This window comes from Oncorhynchus keta, chromosome 18, assembly GCF_023373465.1.
Source record: "Oncorhynchus keta strain PuntledgeMale-10-30-2019 chromosome 18, Oket_V2, whole genome shotgun sequence".
Taxonomy (NCBI): domain Eukaryota; kingdom Metazoa; phylum Chordata; class Actinopteri; order Salmoniformes; family Salmonidae; genus Oncorhynchus; species Oncorhynchus keta.
Window position 1 is genome coordinate 5,777,449 of NC_068438.1, and position 22,526 is coordinate 5,799,974.

A 22,526-nucleotide genomic window follows, 5' to 3' on the forward strand; every position below is an offset into this window, starting at 1 on the left:
GGCAGCTCGGTTCCGAGAGGGATACACGGCAAACCAAGGAATTGCACGCAAATACATTCATGATTTCTTATTCCAAGCGTGCGGAGGTTCGTGTGCAAAGTATAGGAGTATGATAAGTGAGTAGTTTCTAAGTGTACCAATGTAAAGTGTCTGTCCCTCTCTCTTTCGCCCTCCATGTCTTTTATAACAAGCAGCCGTATTGTTGTCAGTCCGCTAGGGACTTGTTTTTAACATATTAAGTGTGTAGGTTTGTCCTGTGTTAACATTTTAATTACCTAGTAAATAAATAATTTAACCAATTGGTGTAGTACTGAATCATAAGTAAGGCTCGGGTTTTTGCAGGTGCAAGCAAGTTGACTGTTCAGAATGATGATATGATACGATGTTATGATTAATAAGTTGAGTTTAATTCGGGAGATGGTAACTCTTTTTAAAGAACCTCTCTCGTGGTGCCTCAGATCCTAATGAGTTAATTGTTACGTGATTAATTTAATCGGTTAACAAACATATATTTAGGTTATTAGATACGTCTTCAGATTAATGGTCACGACAATGAATATGAACTAGAAAAATTGTGACATTTCCTATTAATCTTGCATTTTATAGAGCTAAATAGGCTAAACAGAAGTACCAGAGAAAAGTAGCTACACATCAGTCAGGGCATTCGATCAGCATATAGTGCTCTATCATGAATTCTCAGCATGCAGGGACAAATGTCTGAGCAGATATTACAAAAATAAGCGGTTTTAGATCTGCATTTACAAAACACAGCAAGATATTCTGCGTTAAAGTGGTTATATACAATAAGACTGGGGGAAACATCTTCACACACCGAGAGCCATATGAAAGGATATGTCTGCCTCTTGAGGTTCTCGGTGTTCTTACGCTGTAGTCAAGGCTGAACATGTAGGAGTGACTGTCAGCTATATAGCCTAAGCCTGGAACAACTGTCAAGCTAAAATGTCCTAAGCCCTTACTGGTGTGCTGATTTTAACATGAGCGGATTTCTGCCCCCTTCATATCCTCCTTGGTTCTAACTAGGTAATTACATTTCCGAACTGATGCTATGCTAAATCAATAGAAGAGGGAGGTGTACAAATCAGATCTCCAGGGAACACATTTCCCCAATCCCTTAGGATATGTTGTGCAGCTGAGGCACCTTGCTTTGTTATTCTTCTCTTATTTTCTTCTGTATTTGCCTTTTTTAAAAACCTTTATTTAACTAGGGAAGTCAGTTAAGAACAAATTCTTATTTTCAATAACGGCCTACCAGGGAACGACAGATTTTCACCTTGTCAGCTCGGGGATTCCATCTTACAACCTTTCGGTTACGAGTCCAATGCTCTAACCACTAGGCTACCCTGCCACCCTTTTGAATTAGTTCCTCTGCTCTTTCCAAGGAGAAGAGCTAGCAAGCCTGTTATTTCACTGGTTTCGTGTTTTTCTCAAACCGTGTTTTCACACGTGGAGCCTTTATCAGACAGGCAGTGTGTGTGTGTGAGTTCAGATGTAAGGGGACTTACACAAAGGGCCCTGTCATGCAGATAGAGAAATGTTGGAGAGAGGAGGAAATCCTAGATGAAGTCAAAAGGAAACAGCTGATTCTCTATATTTTATTGGGGTGAGGAGGGGTCGAAATTAGACTTGTACAGCCAACACTTGGTCATTTATTGGTAGAGCTTCGAAGTGCGAAGCTGCTTCGACCGGGTTACTTGATTGAGTGACTGCCAACGTATGGGGATTGTGTTCTGGAGCGTTGAAGTGACACGTGTCTGTGCTTGCATGCTGTTTTGCTTACTGAATAGGGAGGATCTTTGCCTGGTTACATCTGTGTTTCATTGGGAGATGAGTTGTTGGGCTCTTGCTTACCCTCACCCTGGCCCTTCCCGTTGCGTGAGTAGAGGTCCGGATTTAGGACAGGAAGTAGTGAGTGTGATCAGAGTGCTGACTGTCTCTGTGAGTCAGACAGCAGGCATGACTAGAATCCACCTGGTCAGGATATAATGAAAGACAACCTCAACTATTCCAGTTATGGGTCAAGCTCTGTTTTTGGAATGGATGAATGTGTACAACCCAACAGCAACAGGAAACCTGTGGTCATTTGCGTGATTCCACTTCCTCTGTCTCTAAGGATGTTTCCATTTGGGAGCTGGCCAGTCAAACCCATGTCTGTCTGTCTGTCTGTCTGCTTTTCTTTATTTTCCCTCTTTCTTTTGCTCTGGAATGTGTCTAGAGACATGCGAAGGTCCCTCCCACCCTGTATGCGTTTGTGCAGTCCAGTCCACCTCCCCATAACTCAGATCCTGTCTCAACAGTAGTCATTGTTTTAATGCTAATTGAGTGTAGTACTTGGCCATTCCATGAATGCCATTTGGCCTGATTCTACTGTACTGTATCACTATTAGCATTTTTCTTCCCCATTTCTAAATCTGATTTTGTGGGATGGAGTGCTGCAATAGCTATGGATATAAGACCATTGTGTGTTCAGGAGACAGAAGGGGGTTTCTGAGAGAGACGTAGGCTATAAGTTGTTATTTTGGTGAGTAGTGCTGTTCTCCTAATGATGTGTGTTTTGCATGTCTCCCTGGGCCAATGGTGCTACACAAATGTCTAGGTGTGTGTGAGAAATAAGTGTGCACTGTTGACAACTTTGTTCCTGGCCCGCAGGAGTAAGCCTGGGAGTGATGGCGAGAGAGGGAAGTTGTGTTGTCTCTCTAGAACAGTAGGCCTTGTTATCGAGGGAGAGATGGATTGACTGATAGCCCCAGACTGAGAGAGAGATGGGTGGGCGGAGAGGGGCGCGGGGATGAAAGGAGGTGAAAAGGTTGTCTGTAGCCAGCCTAGAGACCAAACTGCCTCCTACTGTAGGGGTTTAATGGTACACGTATTCCTACCGAATTGTTCATCACAGGGATCTCGGTTCGGTCTACACTGTGAACCCGAATGAATACATAAAATAAAAATGTTATATATATATATATATATATATAACAACAACACTAGGGCTGTAGGCTATGCCTACGCTGTATTGTATACCATTGCCTAAATCTCATCTGAAAAACATTGTAGGCTATTCCGTTAAAACAGCTACATACGCACGTTGTAATCGAAATTCTAATCTTAACTGGCACATTTCAAACTATCCTTTGGTGAGACACACCCGGGAACTAGTTCTGTTCGATTTTCCGATGGTGAGTGGTGGGGGTTGATCAATTCTGGTTTGAGGATCCCCCATCATCGTTTAAATTTCCAGTTTTGGATCATTTTGGTAGATTACAATGGCGATAGACAGACAGAGTTGTCGATAAAACATGAACTATGTCGCCACTGCTCGACGAGAATAGCCTATGCAGAGTGGCGCGTGGAGCTTGTTGTTGTTGGCCAATCATAAGACATCAAAGCGGCACTACCTTCACAGAGCCTGCGTGTGTGGCAAAGCAAATGAGATTATCTAATCAATGGAAGATGGTTAAATGAGAAGGATATGCTGCAACGACAGAGCCAACAGGTAGGCTGCTACTTTATAATCTGAATGGAGGTGTTTTTATTTAACTGCCGGACAGGGAGAAAGCAGCCTTAATTAGCCTAGCTAGCTAACTAGATTCTCTGTTTGATGCAGTCAACACAGGTACTATGGTTAAAGAAATGTGTGCTAAATAAAGTATACCAGTTTCATTTAAGGACCAGAACATTGACAGCTGTGCCATGTAGATTGCAAAATAGTTGGGAAGAGCTTTTGATGTACTGATTCCATGGCACATGGTTTATGAACTGATATGCAAACGACGTCGGATTTAAAACTTAGAATTTTTCCATTTCAATTATTATTATACAAAATTCTTGCAACCAAATGAATTGTGTATATATACAGTGGGGCAAAAAAGTATTTAGTCAGCCACCAATTGTGCAAGTTCTCCCACTTAAAAAGATGAGAGGCCTGCAATTTTCATCATAGGTTCACTTCAACTATAACAGACAAAATGAGAGAAAAAATCCAGCAAATCACATTGTAGGATTTTTAATGAATGTATTTGCAAATTATGGTGAATAAGTATTTGGTCAATAACAAAAGTTTATCTCAATACTTTGTTATATACCCTTTGTTGGCAATGACAGAGGTCAAACGTTTTCTGTGTGTCTTCACAAGGTTTTCACACACTGTTGCTGGTATTTTGGCCCATTCCTCCATGCAGATCTCCTCTAGAGCAGTGATGTTTTGGGGCTGTTGCTGGGAAACACGGACTTTCAACTTCCTCCAAAGATTTTCAATGGGGTTGAGATCTGGAGACTGGTTAGGCCACTCCAGGACCTTGAAATGCTTCTTACGAAGCCACTCCTTCGTTGCCCGGGCGGTGTGTTTGAGATCATTGTCATGCTGAAAGACCCAGCCACGTTTAATCTTCAATGCCCTTGCTGATGGAAGGAGGTTTTCACTCAAAATCTCACGATACATGGCCCGATTCATTCTTACCTTTACACGGATCAGTCGTCCTGGTCCCTTTGCATAAAAACAGCCCCAAAGCATGATGTTTCCACCCCCATGCGTCACAGTAGGTATGGTGTTCTTTGGATGCAACTCAGCATTCTTTTTCCTCCAAACACGACGAGTTGAGTTTTTACCAAAAAGTTCTATTTTGGTTTCATCTGACCATATGACATTCTCCCAATCTTCTTCTGGATCATTCAAATGCTCTCTAGCAAACTTCAGATGTACCTGGACATGTACTGGCTTAAGCAGGGGGACACGTCTGGCACTGCAGGATTTGAGTCCCTGGCGGCGTAGTGTGTTACTGATGGTAGCCTTTGTTCATTTTGGTCCTAGCTCTCTGCAGGTCATTCACTAGGTCCCCTCGTATGGTTCTACGATTTTTGCTCACCGTTCTTGTGATCATTTTGACCCCACGGGGTGAGATCTTGTGTGGAGCCCCAGATCGAGGGAGATTATCAGTGGTCTTGTATGTCTTCCATTTCTTAATAATTGCTCCCACAGTTGATTTCTTCAAACCAAGCTGCTTACCTATTGCAGATTCAGTCTTCCCAGCCTGGTGCAGGTCTACAATTTTGTTTCTGGTGTCTTTTGACAGCTCTTTGGTCTGTGAGAGCCAGAAATCCTGCTTTTTTGTAGGTGACCAAATACTTATTTTCCACCATAATTTGCAAATAAATTCATAAAAAATCCTACAATGTGATTTTTCTGGATTTTCTTTCTCTCTCATTTTGTCTGTCATAGTTGAAGTGTACTTATGATGACAATTACAGGCCTCTCATTTTTTTAAAGTGGAAGAACTTGCACAATTGGTGGCTGAATAAATACTTTTTTTGCCCCACTGTATTGGGGATACAACCTTCCCAGCTCTGCAGATGTTGCTGCGAATAGACAGAATCATTTGATCGTTAGTTTTGGTACTAACCATATAGCTTGTTTTTGGTCGCAGGTCCAGGAATGGCTGAAGAATTGAAACATTTACCTGGTGCTAACTCTGCAAATAGCACTGCTGGGTGATTTTTGAAAAGTCAGTCAATCGTTCAATAATACTTTTAGCAAAAATGATTATCTTTTGATTTACAATCTGTAGAAACTATGAGATTAGGAAAGTTCCAAGACTTTTGAAAAATACATGGCAAATATAAATAAAAAATGGAGCTAGATGGGAGGGGTTGAGTGTAGCTGAAGGGTGGGACTAAAAACAAACAAAATATACCTAATGTACAATATACTGTCTGTAAAATGTATATAGGTTCAGAACTTTTGTGAAACAGCCCATTAAAAAAAATATATGCAACTTGCAATCAAACTGGATGGTCTTCAGAGAAAATGGCAGGGGTTGAGGGTAGCTGAAGGATGGGATTAAAATCAAAATATACAGTTGAAGTCGGTTTACATACACCTTTGCCAAATACATTTAAACTCAGTTTTTCACAATTCCTGACATGTAATCCTAGTAAAAATGTCCCTGTCTTAGGTCAGTTAGGATCGCCACATTATTTTAAGAACGTGAAATGTCAGAATAATAGTAGAGAGAATGATTTCAAATATATGGGGGATTGTAAAATCAAGCAGACAATTACATTGATGGAAGAAGCTACATTCTAAAAAAAGACCACTACTTCGTAGTCATATTGGATGATAAACAACCTAGCGTTGGCAAGCCAGAAGTTAGTCTATTGTTGGTTGCTGTCTCCCATGCTCCCTCCCCGTGTCACTCACTCACAGTACACACACTGCAAAGCCCCTCCTCCGCCTGCTAGAGCGTCTCTCTCGCGCTTTATCACCTCTGGTTAATAAAGTAGTTTACAAATTGACTTCTGCTGCTTCCCTCACTCGAACCGTGTCTGAATCCGACCAGATCTATTCAGAACTGATCAAGTTATCCTCGGGCCCGTTTAGAACGGGTCTTTAGCTTAAAAAAACAAATTTATACATATTGGGTCCGGGTGGGAAAGCCCCAGGTCCATTTCGGAATGGGTCCAACTTTGGACCCCTGAAAACCTTTACTTGAGAGGCCCAACATAGCATTGTCTGTTGTGACAGGAGATGTTGTCACAGAAGCAGGACTTGGGCCACAAATGGTTTGGGTTTGTGTCTTATTTTTTTAAATAATAAAATAAACATTTTACCCCTTTCTCTCACTAATTTCGTGGTATCCAATTGGTGGTTAGTCTTGTCACTGCAACTTCCGTACGGACTCGGGAGTGGCGAGGGTCGAGAGCAGTGCGTCCTCCAAAACACAACACTACACCTGGCGACCGTGTCAGCGTGCATTGTGCCCGGCCTGACACAGGAGTCGCTAGAGCGCGATGGGACAACAACATCCCTAACGGCCAAACCCTCCCCTAACCCGGACGATGCTGGGCCAATTGTGCGCTGCCCCATGGGTGTCCCGGTAGCGGCTGGTTGCGACACAGCCTGGACTCGAACCAGGACCTGTAGTAACGCAGCGATGCAGTGCCTTAGACCACCACGCCACTCGGGAGGCTTGGTTTGTGTCTTTTGCCAAAGAAGCAAAAATGAATTGCAGTAACTGTTGCCATTTCATTTCCCCGCCGTACTGTGACCCCAAAACCACAATACGTACTGAACGGTTACACCCCTACCCTGCAGTATAAAAATGAAAAGATGGCCAGCAAAGCACTGTGTATCTCTTCCTTTCACTCTAGTCTAGTGCTCATCCATCTTTCCCCACTCTTTGGTTCAGCTCTAAAAGATACCGGTCTGGTTCCGTAAACGTTGCCCATGTGGTGCCTCACCCTAGTGGGGAAACGAAGACAGTCTAGCCAGGAAAGACACCTTGGAGGAAGAGCGAGCAAGTGAATGTGTAAGAACCCCTAGGGAAAAATGTGAGGGACTTGCATGAGAGTGTGGAGGAGATGTGCTGTTGTCCTTTCCCTGGTTGTCTCCTGAGAGGGAGAGGGTATGTGCTTGGTTTAGCAGGGCAATTCAGTGAATCCCTTCCTATTTGGCTGAATGGGAGCACTCTGAAAAGGGTGAGGACAGGACACAGAGAAACAGACAATACATGCACTGTATCACAGTAACCAAGTGACACACTCTGTTGAAGGTCACTTCCATTACCCCACCACTAAATGAAGCGGGCTTGACCCACTTACAGCAGCACAAATACTCAGCTCCCTCGTCACTTAGGCATCATCCACTCAGTTTTGCCCTCTCAAAGTTGCATGAATTCACTCTACACAAACACTTAACTCACACACTTGCGTGCATTCACATTTACTTTCATGCAGTTCTCTTTTACAACCCCCTTTGCACATTAAGGTCACTCCCTAACATACACACTAGGGTTGGGTGATATCCATACATCTGTACCTGCATATCGCTCCTGAGCCATCTCGGGATATACGGTATTACCTGTAGTGCGCACAAGGGGGTGCTATTATTTTTATGTAAAAAAAAAAAAAAGAACCCCAACAAAAAATGTAATTACCAAAATGCTAACAAGTACTACGGAATTCTCATAGCGGTTGCTCGGTAAATGTCAACAAGCGCATGCAAACATTTACCACTAGGACCGATAACTCAGCTCAAAGCTGCCTCCACTATTCCAGCACCATTTCAACTTCAACATTTCAACATCATCAAATCACCTCTGCTTAGTCTAATACAGTGACAACTAAAAGATACCAAAAACAATTTTAGTCCAATCAACCATAATCTAAATATGTGGCTGTCCATGGTTCTGATTTCGGTGTGTGTAAGTGGAAAAATGTTTACTCACTCTACTTGTAGAGAAACTCCAATGCCATCCTATTTCATGTTGACAAAACGTCTATCAGCCTGTCATGCAGTACACACTTTTATTTTTTGTTTTCCTAGACTACCTGGCAAAAAGTCTTGCTTGCTAGCCTAACTTCCATTCATGGGTAACGTTAGCTAGTTAACATTAGCCATCTACGTCTAGCTTCATATTGAACTTCCATCCTCGAAGGCCAGGAGCACTACCAATGTATGAATTAATGTTTTGATCAGAACTGCCATTATCATTGACCAGAATGAAGAGTTAAGTAAAAGCAAAAGTCCAAATCCCTATCTCCATCCATGGCTAATTTAGGAAATGGACACTTTTAGCTAGCTAGCTAGCTAGCTAGCACACCTAAAGACAACACAGTTAGATGCAACAATTCAAGTTGTTTCTGTCAATGACGTATGCTGTCAATGCGATTTGATAGGAGTGATGGCAAAATCCAAACTGGCTTCCATTGACACTTAAAAAAAAGAAAAAAGAATTGGTGCGCAAGGACCTTTCATAGTTGCGCTCGCTCAGTTTAGCTCAATGCCGAATCCTGCACATTTTTTTTAATACTTAACAAATGTATTTTTTTTTAATCAAGGAAGGCTAAATGCTCACTGGCTTACCTGGCATTCCATTCAAAGCTACGGGCGGCAACGACGTCACTCGTTTGGACCAGACGGCATCAGATGGCCTGCACGTAGAGACGCGGGCACTGTTTCGCTCGCTCGGATGCTTTCTAAGGTGAGGTACATTCAGAATTGTAGGAAAATGATTAAAGATAAATTGTATGTTTATAAAAACAAAATAATTTTTGAGGGCAAGCCTGGCTTCCCTTGGCATCCATGAATACACACCAATGCTAATGAGCACATTGCAAACATTTTGTTTCAGTTTCTGACCTAAAATATAAAAGTACATTTTAAAAATGATACTCTGTTTGCTGCACGCACAACACAAATATTAGCCAGCAAGGCTCTTGATCCAGGTGTGGATTCTGTTGTCAAGCGAATGCTTGGTTTTTGAAGAAGCTACCCACTTAGCTAGATGGCTAACTAGCTACTTTATTAGCAAACCAGATGCACAACTGCAGAGAATTTATCACATTTTAGAGAGTTAGCTTAATAGTTAGAAGATGTCTAGCTGGCAAACATTTAGTTGTGATTTCTATACTGTAAGTAGATTGCCTGGCGCCTACTGCACGACAGTGAGTGACTCACAAGGCTCCAGTCTCTGGATAATAATGTGACTGATGAAATGAAGAACGCAATGTTCTTTATCTCCTAATGTATTGCACATTGACTGCAGGTATTTACTTAAAGTAGCCACGAATATCCCAATGTATAAAAAAAAAAAGCATAAACTGTTTCAACGCTATTAATGGTATTGGAAAACCATCCCGTGGCTTTTTCCAAAATACCCCGCTATATGGTATATACAGTATACCGCTCAAGCCGAATATACACACACTCACACCCTAGTGTGTTTTTCCAGTGGTTTTTCAAGCCTGTCTTCTATTGGAATGTTGGCAGCCCCATGAAGAGCCTCCAGGCACTAGGCAGTGTCGCTCTTTTTCTTCTCCTTCTCCTTCTCTTTCCCTGACCCCCCTCGTTTCTCTCTTTTCTCACTCATTAGTCATGGTTTCACAGAGGTCAGCCTACGTGCTGCTGTTCAGTGGGACGTGGACGTGTGTCTTTGCAAGAGCATCTCGTGTGGTGCCACCGCACCCGAGACTCACGCTATATTTTGCATGTTCTACATTGGTATTGGATAACTTGATGACTGTGAGCGTAGAGCTGAGGAGCATGCTCTGATAAATTGGTATGGTTCCCCACTGCATCTCTCTCCTGCCTGCCGGGAAAACCCTTGGTTAAAGAAACGGTTTTATTGCATCAGTGACACACCTTTGCTGGGCCATTAATGACCGAATTCTGTTTTTAGAGATGCCTGAGAGAGAAATCCTAGAGCTACTATCAGGACATAGACCCTTCCCTTTGATTGATGCTGCAAGCAGACATCAATAATCATTAGAAACACACACTGCAGAGATTAGTTTAATTTGAAGGGAAATCGACACTGAAGGGTAGGTGTTGACAGCTCTGGGTGGGAGTTCTGTCTCTATATTAGCCTGCCAGAGAAGGGCTTTGTGTAAGAGCATACAAGCTAGAAGTGTACACACACACACACACACACACACACACACACACACACAATGCTGAACTGCATTGGGAAAATCCTGTGTATCTTTCACCAAAGACTGTATAACACCGTCTGAATAAACTGACCGTTCACCTTAGCTCAACACCTGCCTCTGTTCACTTGGCTAGGATAAGGGAGAGGTGTGTATGTGTGTGTGTCTAACTGCTAAAGCTGTGCTGTGCCAGGGGAGGGCTTTTAACACTGTTTGCTTGGTTTAATGCCTTGTTGCATTCTTCATCTCTCGCTATCATTTCCGTTTGCACAGTGCCTCTCTACTCCAGTGATTCAGTTCATTCTCAATAGTCCTGCTGTACTCAGTTTGCCTTGCTTTGGCAGGCAAGCCCAGTCTGCTGCTCTGTGGCCAGATTTGTATTATTATTATTATTATTATTTTGTTTACATGTAACCAAGGCAGCTGTACAGCAGCACTACAGTTACAGTATATCATCCTGTTACCAGGAGAGAGGTGTGTGTCTCTCTCTCTCTCTCTCTCTCTCTCTCTCTCTCTCTCTCTCTCTCTGTGTGTGTGTTGTGATTAGTCTCTCACGTATTTGTCTTCAAAGACTAAGTTGGGGTGTCTGTATATGTGTGTGTTTCAACTTGAGGGAGTAACCTTCCTCAGCTCCCACATATTAGGCTAGGTGTGAGAGAGGAAGAGCAGGCCATAGTAAAAACCCGTAAGCCCTCGGGGGCAAGGCGGTGTGTGCCCATGTTTCTCTGTGTGTGCTTGTCAAAGTGTGTATCTAGGTGTCTTTACACATAATTAATCGAATCCGGACCCCCTGTAGTGGACTCCTATTCTAGGTAAGTCGTGGCAGACACCGAGTAGAAGAAGAGATTAGGGATGTGCTTTAACCCACTTAGAACACCCTCAGGGACTCCTGCCAAAACGCCAAGCTTAGTGCTTTTAATCCTCTTCCCCAAGCCAATGTTTTTTCATTACCGATGCGTTCTTGTCTAACTTCCCTTTTTTTTAGTTTGCTTGTGTGTGCACGGTTTGTGTGTGTGTGTGTGTTCATAATATGTTATGTGCACATGTTGTCTGGTTGTTTCCTGGTTGTAAACACACTAGTGACGAGCCCTGATGTGGGTTTGAAGTGAGCCTCCCCGTTGGTGCCTCTACACACACACTCACACACACACGCAGGCAGACAGGTTTATTTAGCCCCACTAGAGCGGACCCTGTGGGGTCGCATCGGCCCTGGGAGCCAGTATACAGCATGGAGCCCCAGCCTCATCGCGTCGCTGGTTTTCCTCGCCGTGACGGGCCCACGGTTAATAAATACATTCGCATTCCACCACGTTGTTTCCATTCTTTTTGTTGTTGTATTTAGACCACTCCTTTTGTACAGTTGCCAGGGTAAAGCGTGGTAGTGCTGTACACAAACTGAACCGCACACACGTTAGGACTGCCTATGATTATTGCCAAAGAAGTTGGCCTACCCAGCCCAACCCAGCATTGTTAGCCCAATCCGACATTGTGGGCATCTGATGATGGAAGGAGCAGAGGCTTGGAGGGTGATTCAGTAGCAGGGGTCTGTCACTGTGTGTTACGTCTGAGCGAGACCTGGCAAGGCTTCTCTGCAGAGTCACGCAGGAATCCGGGTCAGCCTTGTGGCCCAGGATGTGCTTCACATCGCTCTCTTTCTTTCCCCAACATCTCTCAGCTCCCTCTCTCCTCCACTCCAACCGATGCTAATGAGGAGCACATAACAAGCCCAATGAGGGATAATCTGACAGGAGAGAGAGCGAGAGAATGGGGATGAGGAGAAAGAGGGAGAGACTGGGAACGAGGGAGAGAGATTTACTGGCAGAAAGGGGTTGCCCTGTTTGAAAGTGGGGCTGCTTGCTTAGTCATGCCAAAACTCTGTTTTTGAAAGTGAGGCTGGGGAGAGAGAGTTGTGGACCGCCTAGAATTCCACAGACCCGGTAGGGTTGGGCAGGCACGAACGTTCGTCAGCATCTATAGCATCTATGTCTCCTCAGATTTACTTCGGACACCAATTTCTAACATTGAGCAAGCAATTGAAGCCAAAGAGCTATACAAGTGAGTATTTATGGGCCAGGGTGTAAACCTCAGTTGGAGAGGAGTTTGTCATATTAGGACCTGGGTTCCCTGTCATTGCCTTGTCTGTTGCTCCAGTTTGGCATGGCACGCCATGGCTCCGTTGGCTAGACAGATGGCCTGGTGCTGGGCTCCTCAGGGATGGACTGTCCAGACAGACCCTATTGCCATCTGGGGGTCTCTACGCCATAGCAGCTTCACCATACCTGGAACTGATGCCCAATTTCAGATCTACCCCAACCGCCCTAAACCCTTAGCTCTGCAAGGACTGAATAGGTATTAGGCTTTTTTTGGAATGGTCACCTTGCTGCTTAACACCCAGGGCTGTGTCTGTAAAGAAACATGGACGTTTTAGCTAAAAAGATTTGGGGCTCTCTTTCCATAGCAGTGATTTTTGTTCGACACAGAGTAACAGGCTGGAGTGGTTGCACTGTGGCTTTGGACACTGAATCCAGCCTTTTTGAGTTGGGAGTCCACGGTGATGTGGTCTAGAAGCACAGAGGCTGGGCCCAGGCTGCCCACAGTCAATATTTGCTTTTGAGTGTCTGGCTTCTGGCGTGGGAACAAACAAAAACGGGCAAATGTCTTTGAGAGAAAAAGGGGAGGGAGATATGGATCTTCTTTCCCAACCCGAGGCTCTTCTCTCTAGTGTACTGCCTCCTTGCTGCAGCTGTCACCCTGCCTCTGGAAAGGGCCGCTTCAAGAACGTGCGTGTGTGTGTGAGGGGGGGGGTTCTCCACTATTGCCACTCTTCGCCTGAGATGTGACACCTGTTCCTAATGTTTTCCAGGTCTGCATTTCTAAAACACTTGATGCTAACCACCGCACTAAGTGGTGATTGCGGGTAGCTTTGATTGCATTCATCTACAGCCGTCATAGGTTTTCCTGTGTACCATGAATGTGCGTGTGTGTGGCAACGCCCACCCATTGAGCCCTGGGCGGTATGTTTGTTTCTCTCTCTTACTCTGTCCATCTGGCTGCCCGAGAGAGGTGACGAGTCTGTACAGAAGCGTCAAGGAGGTGTAGAGAAAGCAGGGGAGGGAAGAAGAGTGAGAGACAGAGGGAAAGGGAGAGTGTGGGGGGGGATACAGAGAGGGTAATGAATAGTAAGGGGTGTGGGGGTAAAAGTGTGTCTGTTTCCACAACACATAAAAAGTTGTCTCGTAAACTACACGTGTCACAGATGCTTTGAAGGGAACCTCTCCCTGTGTGTGTGTGTGTGTGTGTGTGCGTGTGCACTGCCTGGGTGTAATGATCGTCTTGCCCTCCGAGGCGATCTCAAGGGCAGGCCTGAGCCAAATGCTTCTCACACCTATAAGCCAGTGGAAAACTTGTGACGTTTTGTGCCCGTTTGTGTGTCACAGCCAGAAATGAACACACTCTCCCACCGCCACCGTGGAGATTTAAACCTTGTGTGGTTGAATTTGATAGCCTTATTTACTCCCGGAATCATTTAGGCTCTTGTGTACACGGATGTTTTTAGTTGTATTTCCTGTTTTTGTCATGTTAGAGCAAACCGGCAGCTTTGTTTGGAGACGAGCTTGGTCTGTTTGAACATGTTTACATGGGGGTGATCCCACAGTTGTAGGGGTGGAGGACACACATGGAGGCAGGCGCAGAGAGAGGGAGGGCGGGCGCAGAGGGAGGGGAGGCAGGCGCAGAGGGAGGGAGGCAGGCGCAGAGAGAGGAGCGAGGCAGGCGGAGAGAGGGAGGCAGGGGCGCGAGAGAGGGGAGGCAGGCGCGGAGAGAGAGGGGAGGCAGGCGCAGAGAGAGGAGGCAGGCGCGGAGAGAGAGGGAGGCGGGGCGCAGAGAGGGGAGGCAGGCGCAGGGGCGAGAGAGGGAGGCAGCGCGCAGAGAGGGGAGGCAGGCGCAGAGAGAGGGAGGCAGGCGCAGAGAGAGGGAGGCAGGCGCAGAGAGAGGGAGGCAGGCGCAGAGAGAGGAGGCGGGCGCAGAGAGAGGGAGGCGGGGCGCAGAGAGAGGGAGGCAGGCGCAGAGAGAGGGAGGCAGGCGCAGAGAGAGGGGAGGCAGGCGCAGAGAGAGGGGAGGCAGGCGCAGAGAGAGGGAGGCGGGCGCAGAGAGAGGGAGGCAGGCGCAGAGAGAGGGAGGCAGGCGCAGAGAGGGGGGCAGGCGCAGAGAGGGGAGGCAGGCGCAGAGAGGGAGGCAGGCGCAGAGAGAGAGGCGGGCGCAGAGAGAGGGAGGCAGGCGCAGAGAGGGAGGCAGGCGCAGAGAGAGGAGGCAGGCGCAGAGAGAGAGAGGCAGGCGCAGAGAGAGAGCAGGCGCAGAGGAGGCAGGCGCAGAGAGAGAGGAGGAGAGAGAGGCAGGCGCAGAGAGGCAGAGGGAGAGAGAGAGGCAGAGAGAGAGAGGCAGAGGCAGAGGGAGAGAGCAGGCAGAGGCAGAGAGAGAGGCAGAGGCAGAGAGAGGCAGAGGCAGGCAGAGAGAGAGAGAGGCAGAGGCAGAGGGAGAGAGGAGGGCAGAGGCAGAGAGAGCAGGCGCAGGCAGAGAGAGGCAGGGCAGAGAGAGGCAGAGGCAGGAGAGGGAGAGAGGCAGAGGCAGAGAGAGGCAGAGGCAGAGAGAGGCAGGCGCAGAGAGAGGCAGAGGCAGAGAGAGGCAGAGGCAGAGAGAGGGCAGAGGCAGAGAGAGGCAGAGGCAGAGGGAGGCAGAGGGAGGCAGAGGGGAGGCAGAGGGAGAGAGAGGCAGAGGGAGAGAGAGAGGAGGCAGAGGGAGGCAGAGGGAGAGAGAGGCAGAGGGAGAGAGAGAGGCAGAGGGAGAGAGGCAGAGGGAGAGAGGCAGAGGGAGAGAGAGGCAGAGGGAGAGAGAGGCAGAGGGAGAGAGAGGCAGATGTGGTGGGAGAGAGAGGCAGATTGTCTCCAGAGAGGCAGAGGGAGAGGCAGAGGGAGAGGCAGAGAGGGAGGCAGAATAGGCTTGGGAGAGAGAGAGAAGAGAGAATCAAGGCAGAGACTGAGAGAGAGAGGAGAGGCAGAGTTCCCCTACACCAGAGGCAGAGGCAGAGGGAGAGAGGCAGAGAGGGAGAGCTCGCTCTCCCCAGGCAGAGAGAGGCAGGCAGAGAGAGAGGCAGAGAGAGCAGAGAGAGAGGCAGAGCAGAGAGAGAGGCAGAGAGAGAGAGGCAGAGAGAGAGGCAGAGAGAGAGAGAGGCAGAGAGGCAGAGAGAGAGAGGCAGAGAGAGAGAGAGAGATATATATTCATGTTCTCATCCATTTCTGTGAGTACCTTCTGTGCTTGGTCATGATGTGGTGGCCTGCTGCCACAGAGCACTGCAATTGTCTCCACCTCTGTTGGGTCAGGGTGGAGGTGTTAACCGGGGCCAATTTGTTTGTCTAGTGACAGCGTTTGCATACTGGCTTGAATAGGTATCTTGGGAGTGAGCGGGATGCCAAAAGCCTTCGAATCAATTCAACATGTTCTGTTTTGAGATTGACTGTGAAAACGTAGAGGATCATATTGCGCGAGTTCCCCTACACCACTATTTCCCATGTCTCTGGCCTGTCCTCTCCCTTCATCTCTCTCTCTCTTCACCCTGTCTGTGGCTTAGCCCCCTTTCTTGTGCCTCGCTCTCTCGATCGCTCGCTCCCCCCATCACTGGCAAGCCGAGACCTGAGGCTGAATACCAACTGATCCCATAAGCTACATACTGAACCGACCACAGGAGTGGGAGAGAGAGAGAGGGGGAGCGAGACAGAGGAGACATGAGGGTTCAAGGGAAAGAAGGGGGAAGGGCAGAGCAAAGGATTTTGTGGGGGTTCAGTCTTGGGGCCAGTTTGTGTGGTAGCGGATGGAAATGAGGAGGGAACACAAGGAAGTAGTATTTGGGAGGGAGTGGTGGGGATGTGTTCTTAATTACCTCCAGCTCAACGCTGTACCCCCCTCTCTCTGTATCTCCCTCTCTCTCTCTGTATCTCCCTCTCTCTCTCTGTATCTCCCTCTCTCTCTGTATCTCCCTCTCTCTCTCTGTATCTCCCTCTCTCTCTCTGTATCCTCTCTCTCTCTGTATCTCTCTGTATCTCTCTCTCTCTGTATCTCCCTCTCTCTCTCTGTATCTCTCTCTCTCTCTCTGTATCTCCCTCTCTCTCTCTGTATCTCCCTCTCTCTCTCTCTGTATCTCCCTCTCTCTCTCTCTGTATCTCCCTCTCTCTCTCTCTGTATCTCTCTCTTTCTCTGTATCTCTCTCTTTCTCTGTATCTCTCTCTCTCTGTATCTCTCTCTCTCAATTCAATTCAAGGGCTTTATTGGCATGGGAAACATGTGTTAACATTGCCAAAGCAAGTGAGGTAGATATTATACAAAAGTGAAATAAACAATAAAAATGAACAGTAAACATTACACATACAGAAGTTTGAAAATAATAAAGACATTACAAATATATATATAGTGTTTTAACAACATACAAATGGTTAAAGGACACAAAATAAATCAGCATAAATATGGGTTGTATTTACAATGGTGTTTGTTCTTCACTGGTTGCCCTTTTTTTCGTGGCAACAGGTCACAAATCTTGCTGCTGTGATGGCACACTGGAATTTCACCCAGTAGAGTTTATCAAAATTGTATTTGTTTTCGAATTCTTTGTGGATCTGTGTAATCTGAGGGAAATATGTCTCTCTAATATGGTCATACATTGGGCAGGAGGTTAGGAAGTGCAGCTCAGTTTCCACCTCATTTTGTGGGCAGTGAGCACATAGCCTGTCTTCTCTTGAGAGCCATGTCTGCCTACGGCGGCCTTTCTCAATGCAAGGCTATGCTCGCTGAGTCTGTACATAGTCAAAGCTTTCCTTAATTATGGGTCAGTCACAGTGGTCAGGTATTCTGCCGCTGTGTACTCTGTTTAGGGCCAAATAGCATTCTAGTTTGCTCAGTTTTTTTGTTAATTCTTTCCAATGTGTCAAGTAATTATCTTTTTGTTTTCTCATGATTTGGTTGGGTCTAATTGTGCTGCTGTCCTGGGGCTCTGTAGGTTGTGTTTGTGAACAGAGCCCCTGGACCAGCTTGCTTAGGGGACTCTTCTCCAGGTTCATCTCTCTGTAGGTTATGGCCTTGTTATGGAAGGTTTGGGAATCGCTTCCTTTTCGGTGGTTATAGAATTTAATGGCTCTTTTCTGGATTTTGATAATTAGTGGGTATCGGCCTGATTCTGCTCTGCATGCATTATTTGGTGTTCTATGTTGTACACTGAGGATATTTTTGCAGAATTCTGCGTGCACAGTCTCAATTTGGTGTTTGTTTCATTTTGTGAAATCTTGGTTGGTGAGCAGATCCCAGACCTCGCAACCATAAAGGTCAATGGGCTCTATGACTGATTCAAGTATTTTTAGCCAAATCCTAATTGTTATGTTGACATTTCTGTTCCTTTTGATGGCATAGAATGCCCTTCTTGCCTTGTCTCTCAGATCGTTCACAGCTTTGTGGAAGTTACCTGTGGTGCTGATGTTTAGGCCAAGGTATGTATAGTTTTTTGTGTGCTCTAGGGCAACAGTGTCTAGATGGAATTTGTATTTGTGGTCCTGGTGACTGGACCTTTTTTGGAACACCATTATTTTGGTCTTACTTAGATTTACTGTCAGGGCTCAGGTCTGACAGAATCTGTGCATAAGGTCTAGGTGCTGCTGTAGGCCCTCATTGCTTGGTGACAGAAGCACCAGATCATCAGCAGACATTTGACTTCGGATTCTAGTAGGGTGAGGCCGGGTGCTGCAGACTTTTCTAGTGCCCGCACCAATTCGTTGATATATATGTTGAAGAGGGTGGGGCTTAAGCTGCATCCCTGTCTCACCCCATGACCCTGTGTGAAGAAATGTGTGTTTTTTGCCAATTTTAACCGCACACTTGTTGTTTGTGTACATGGATTTTATAATGTTGTATGTTTTACCCCCAACCCCACTTTCCATCAGTTTGTATAGCAGACCATCATGCAAAATTGAGTTGAAGGCTTTTTTTAAATCAATAAAGCATGAGAAGACTTTGCCTTTGATTTGGTTTGTTTGGTTGTCAATTAGGGTGTGCAGGGTGAATACATGGTCTGTTGTACGGTAATTTGGTAAAAAGGTAATTTGGTAAAAAGCCAATTCGACATTTGCTCAGTACATTGTTTTCATTGAGGAAATGTACGAGTCTGCTGTTAATGATAATGCAGAGGATTTTCCCGAGGTTACTGTTGATGCATATATATTCCATGTTAGTTATTGGGGTCAAATTTGTCTCCATCTTTGTGGATTGGGGTGATCAGTCCTTGGTTCCAAATATTGGGGAAGATGCCAGAGCTAAGGATGATGTTAGAGTTTTAGTATAGCCAATTGGAATTTGTTGTCTGTATATTTGATAATTTCATTGAGGATAACATCAACACCACAGGCCTTTTTGGGTTGGAGGGTTTTTATTTAGTCCTGAAACTCATTCAATTTAATTGGAGAATCCAGTGGTCTTTAATAGTTGATTCTAAGATCTGTATTTGATTATGTATATGTTTTTGCTCTTTATTCTTTGTTATAGAGCCAAAAAGATTGGAGAAGTGGTTTACCCATATATCTCCATTTTGGATAGATAATTATTCGTGTTGTTTGTTTAGTGTTTTCCAATTTTCCCAGAAGTGGTTAGTCTATGGATTCTTCAATTACATTGAGCTGATTTCTGACATGCTGTTCCTTCTTTTTCCGTAGTGTATTTCTGTATTGTTTTAGTGATTCACCATAGTGAAGGCGTAGACTCAGGTTTTCCGGTCTCTGTTTTTGGTTGGACAGGTTTCTCAATTTCTTTCTTAGAGTTTTGCATTCTTCATCAAACCATTTGTCATTGTTGTTAATTTTCTTAGGTTTTCTATTTGAGGTTTTTAGGTTTGTAAGGGAATACCCCCCTGTATTGGACAAAAATGAATGGGAAGTCATTGGCATCGGACAAACCATATACACATTGTCCAATACCTCATTGGCATCGGACAAACCATATACACATTGTCCAATACCACCCAATTCGGCGTTGATTCATGCAAAGTGTATTGCAAATGACATATGGCAATTGCCAGTTGTAACGCTTTAAAAATTCAACAGGTGGCGAATCCGCTCCACCATGGTTTTTCATATTGGAAATGTAACCCAAGTCAACCTCCAAAAGCAAAATTTTGAAAAAATGATTTTTTTGTCAAAAACTTATCACCCCTTAAAGTGCTTTCTGGACCGTTTTTCGAAATTCTTTCGTTTTTTTTTTTTTTTTTTTTGTCAATTACACATGTGTAAGAACTGTATGAATATACTTTTGTCCAATTTTATTATCATATATATATATATATATTTTTTTTTTTTTTACATGCGCATAAGTAATATGTTTTGTCCATTTTCAATATGATTTCATAGGAAGTCAAAAGCCAAAAATGTCAACATTTTGTAAAAAACTTCACACACCCTTAAAGCGCTTTCTGGACCGTTTTTCGAAATTCTTTCAAATTTTGTGTCAATTACACACGTATAAGAACTGTATCAACATACTTTAGTTGTATTTTATTATCATCATTTAAAAAAAAATGTTTTACTTGTGCATAAGGAATATGATTTGTCCATTTACAATATGATTTCATAGGAAGTCAAAAGTCACTTTTTTTGGTGGCCAAATGCCATAAGAAATTTGACATGCTCAAAAATCCTGCAGAAATGCAAAATTGACTGGCCTGATGAACTCGGGATGGCCGGGCAGTGATAGTTGTTCCTTTCCATCACTCGTTGTGTTGATTTCATCATGTCCATTTGGTGATGTTTTTTTCACTATATAATCATATTGCAAATGCACGTGCATTTGCAATATGTTTCAATGGGCATTTACCATATGAAATTTGACATGCTCAAAAATGCAAAATTGACTGGCCTGATGAACACAGGATGGCCGAGCAGTGATAGTTGTACCTTTCCATCACTCGTTGTGTTGATTTCATCATGTCCATTTGTTTATGTTTTCTCACTTTTGCAAAGTCACTGTGCATTTGCAATATGGTTCAATGGACATGTACCATCACGATTTTGTCATGCTATAAAAATCCTGCAGGAATGCAAAATTGACTGGCCTGATGAACACAGGATGGCCTGACAGTGATAGTTGTTCCTTTCCATCACTCGTTGTGTTGATTTCCTCATGTCCATTTGCTGATGTTTTTTCACTATAGAATCATATTGCAAATGCACGTGCATTGTTGTGCAACTGGTAACCCAAAAATAAAAATATGGTTGTAAATGCATGTACCAGGACTCCTATTGTCCATGCCCGCTATGGGAGTACCCTACTACGGCCCTCTATTTATGTGGGCCGTCCTGAGTGCTTTATGGACTGTTTAAAATATTCTGATGGATACGCATTGTTGTGCAACTGGTGATTGAAAATAGGCACCTGTAAACCCAAAAATAAAAATATGGTTGTAAATGCATTTACCGGTCATTCTGATATTAATGCCCGCTATGGGAACACAGGATGGCCGGGCAGTGATAGTTGCTCCCTTCCAACGCTCGTTGTGTTGACTTCATCATGTCCATTTTGTGATGTTTTTTCACTGTTGAATCATATTGCAAGTGCACGTGCATTTGCAATATGGTTCAATTGGCATTTACCATATGAAATTTGACATGCTCAAAAATGCCAAATTGACTGGCCTGATGAACACAGGATGGCCGAGCAGTGATAGTTGTACCTTTCCATCACTCGTTGTGTTGATTTCATCATGTCCATTTGTTTATGTTTTCTCACTTTTGCAAAGTCACTGTGCATTTGCAATATGGTTCAATGGGCAGGTACCATCACGAATTTGTCATGCTATAAAAATCTTGCAGGAATGTGAAATTGACTGGCTCGATGAACTCGGGATGGCTGGGCAGTGATTCTGGTTCATCTCATTGGCTCCTTAGGGTTGATTTCAGAATGTCACTTTGGTGATGGTACCTCACTGTTTAAACATATATTGCAAATGGACAAGAGTCACCAGCAAGTCACTGTCCATCAGTCAATTAGATATCATTCTGACACCAAACTGATACAAACTGACACTAAACCCACTTTTTCCAACTCGTTTAGTAGCCAACTATCACATACTTCAGAGCTGGCCCAAAATTCACAACGCCTTCGGTTCAAACCATTAAAAAAAACATAAACACGTAGTTACGTTCTAGCTGCGGGTCCATTTCTTATGTTACGTGTAGGCCTAGCTGAGGCGACCCCGAATCCCAAGTTTCGGCTCGATCGGTCATTTGGTGTCCGAGCAAAACCCTAATTGGTGCTGAAAATCCACTTTTTTTCCATGACTTGCTACGGGGTCCTTGAATGAGCTATCGGACAGAAACGTTGGGGTCTGTCTATATGGGCCGAGACGGTCGCGATGCACCTAGTCTTGTGTCTCTGAGACTTTTCTAAATGTCGTCATTTTCGTAATGGTCAAAATGAATTGAAGTCATTGCAAATGTACGAGGCTGTTTCTCGGTCCGAGAACCTTCTAGAGCCACGTAACTCACCACGCACTATCGACCGGAAGTCTAGAACAGGATTCGAAAGTTTCGAACTAGGTCTGACGGTTCTTTTTTCTCGAACAAAGCTAACTATTGCAGACACTGAGTCTTGCACCCCAATACGTCCCTCCTTACAAGTTGTGTGTCTGTGTGATTTAGTTTTCCTTTGAAATTTTATGGGAAAAATGACTGATTTACAGTTCATGGGGGTTGCCTAATCACATATATGACGTTTTGGAAAGATCTGACTTTTTAACCCCTCGAAACAGCCCAAGAGACACCAATTATGGCACTTCCGGTTGGCACAGGAAGCTATAAGTCAACACATATCCTCACTGGGGTATGCTTTTACAGAATCCTGAGTTTTAAGTCCTTACGTTAAGAATTGACTGATTTACACAGGGTTGAATGCACTATGTCTATCAAACTGCAGGCAGGGTATGGATAAACACTTTTAGGGTGATTTTAACCTGGTTGGTCCAGGAAGCTTAGAATCAACACAGGTAGACCTCGTAGTGGCCTGATGGACTG

The 22,526-nt window shown here is 44.7% G+C and overlaps 1 protein-coding gene across 4 annotated transcripts in view; it reads left to right on the top strand.

Moving 5' to 3' along the window:
* Nucleotides 1-22,526, top strand: part of LOC118397117 (signal-induced proliferation-associated 1-like protein 3) — a 116,993-nt gene that overhangs the window by 6,904 nt on the left and 87,563 nt on the right. For 3 of the 4 annotated variants that reach the window (XM_035791594.2, XM_035791595.2, XM_052467288.1), the window contains exon 2: nt 8,848-8,990. The gene's annotated coding sequence lies outside the window, so the exon portion shown is untranslated. The remainder of the gene's footprint in view (nt 1-8,847; nt 8,991-22,526) is intronic. The other variant, XM_052467289.1, reaches the window with a different exon arrangement.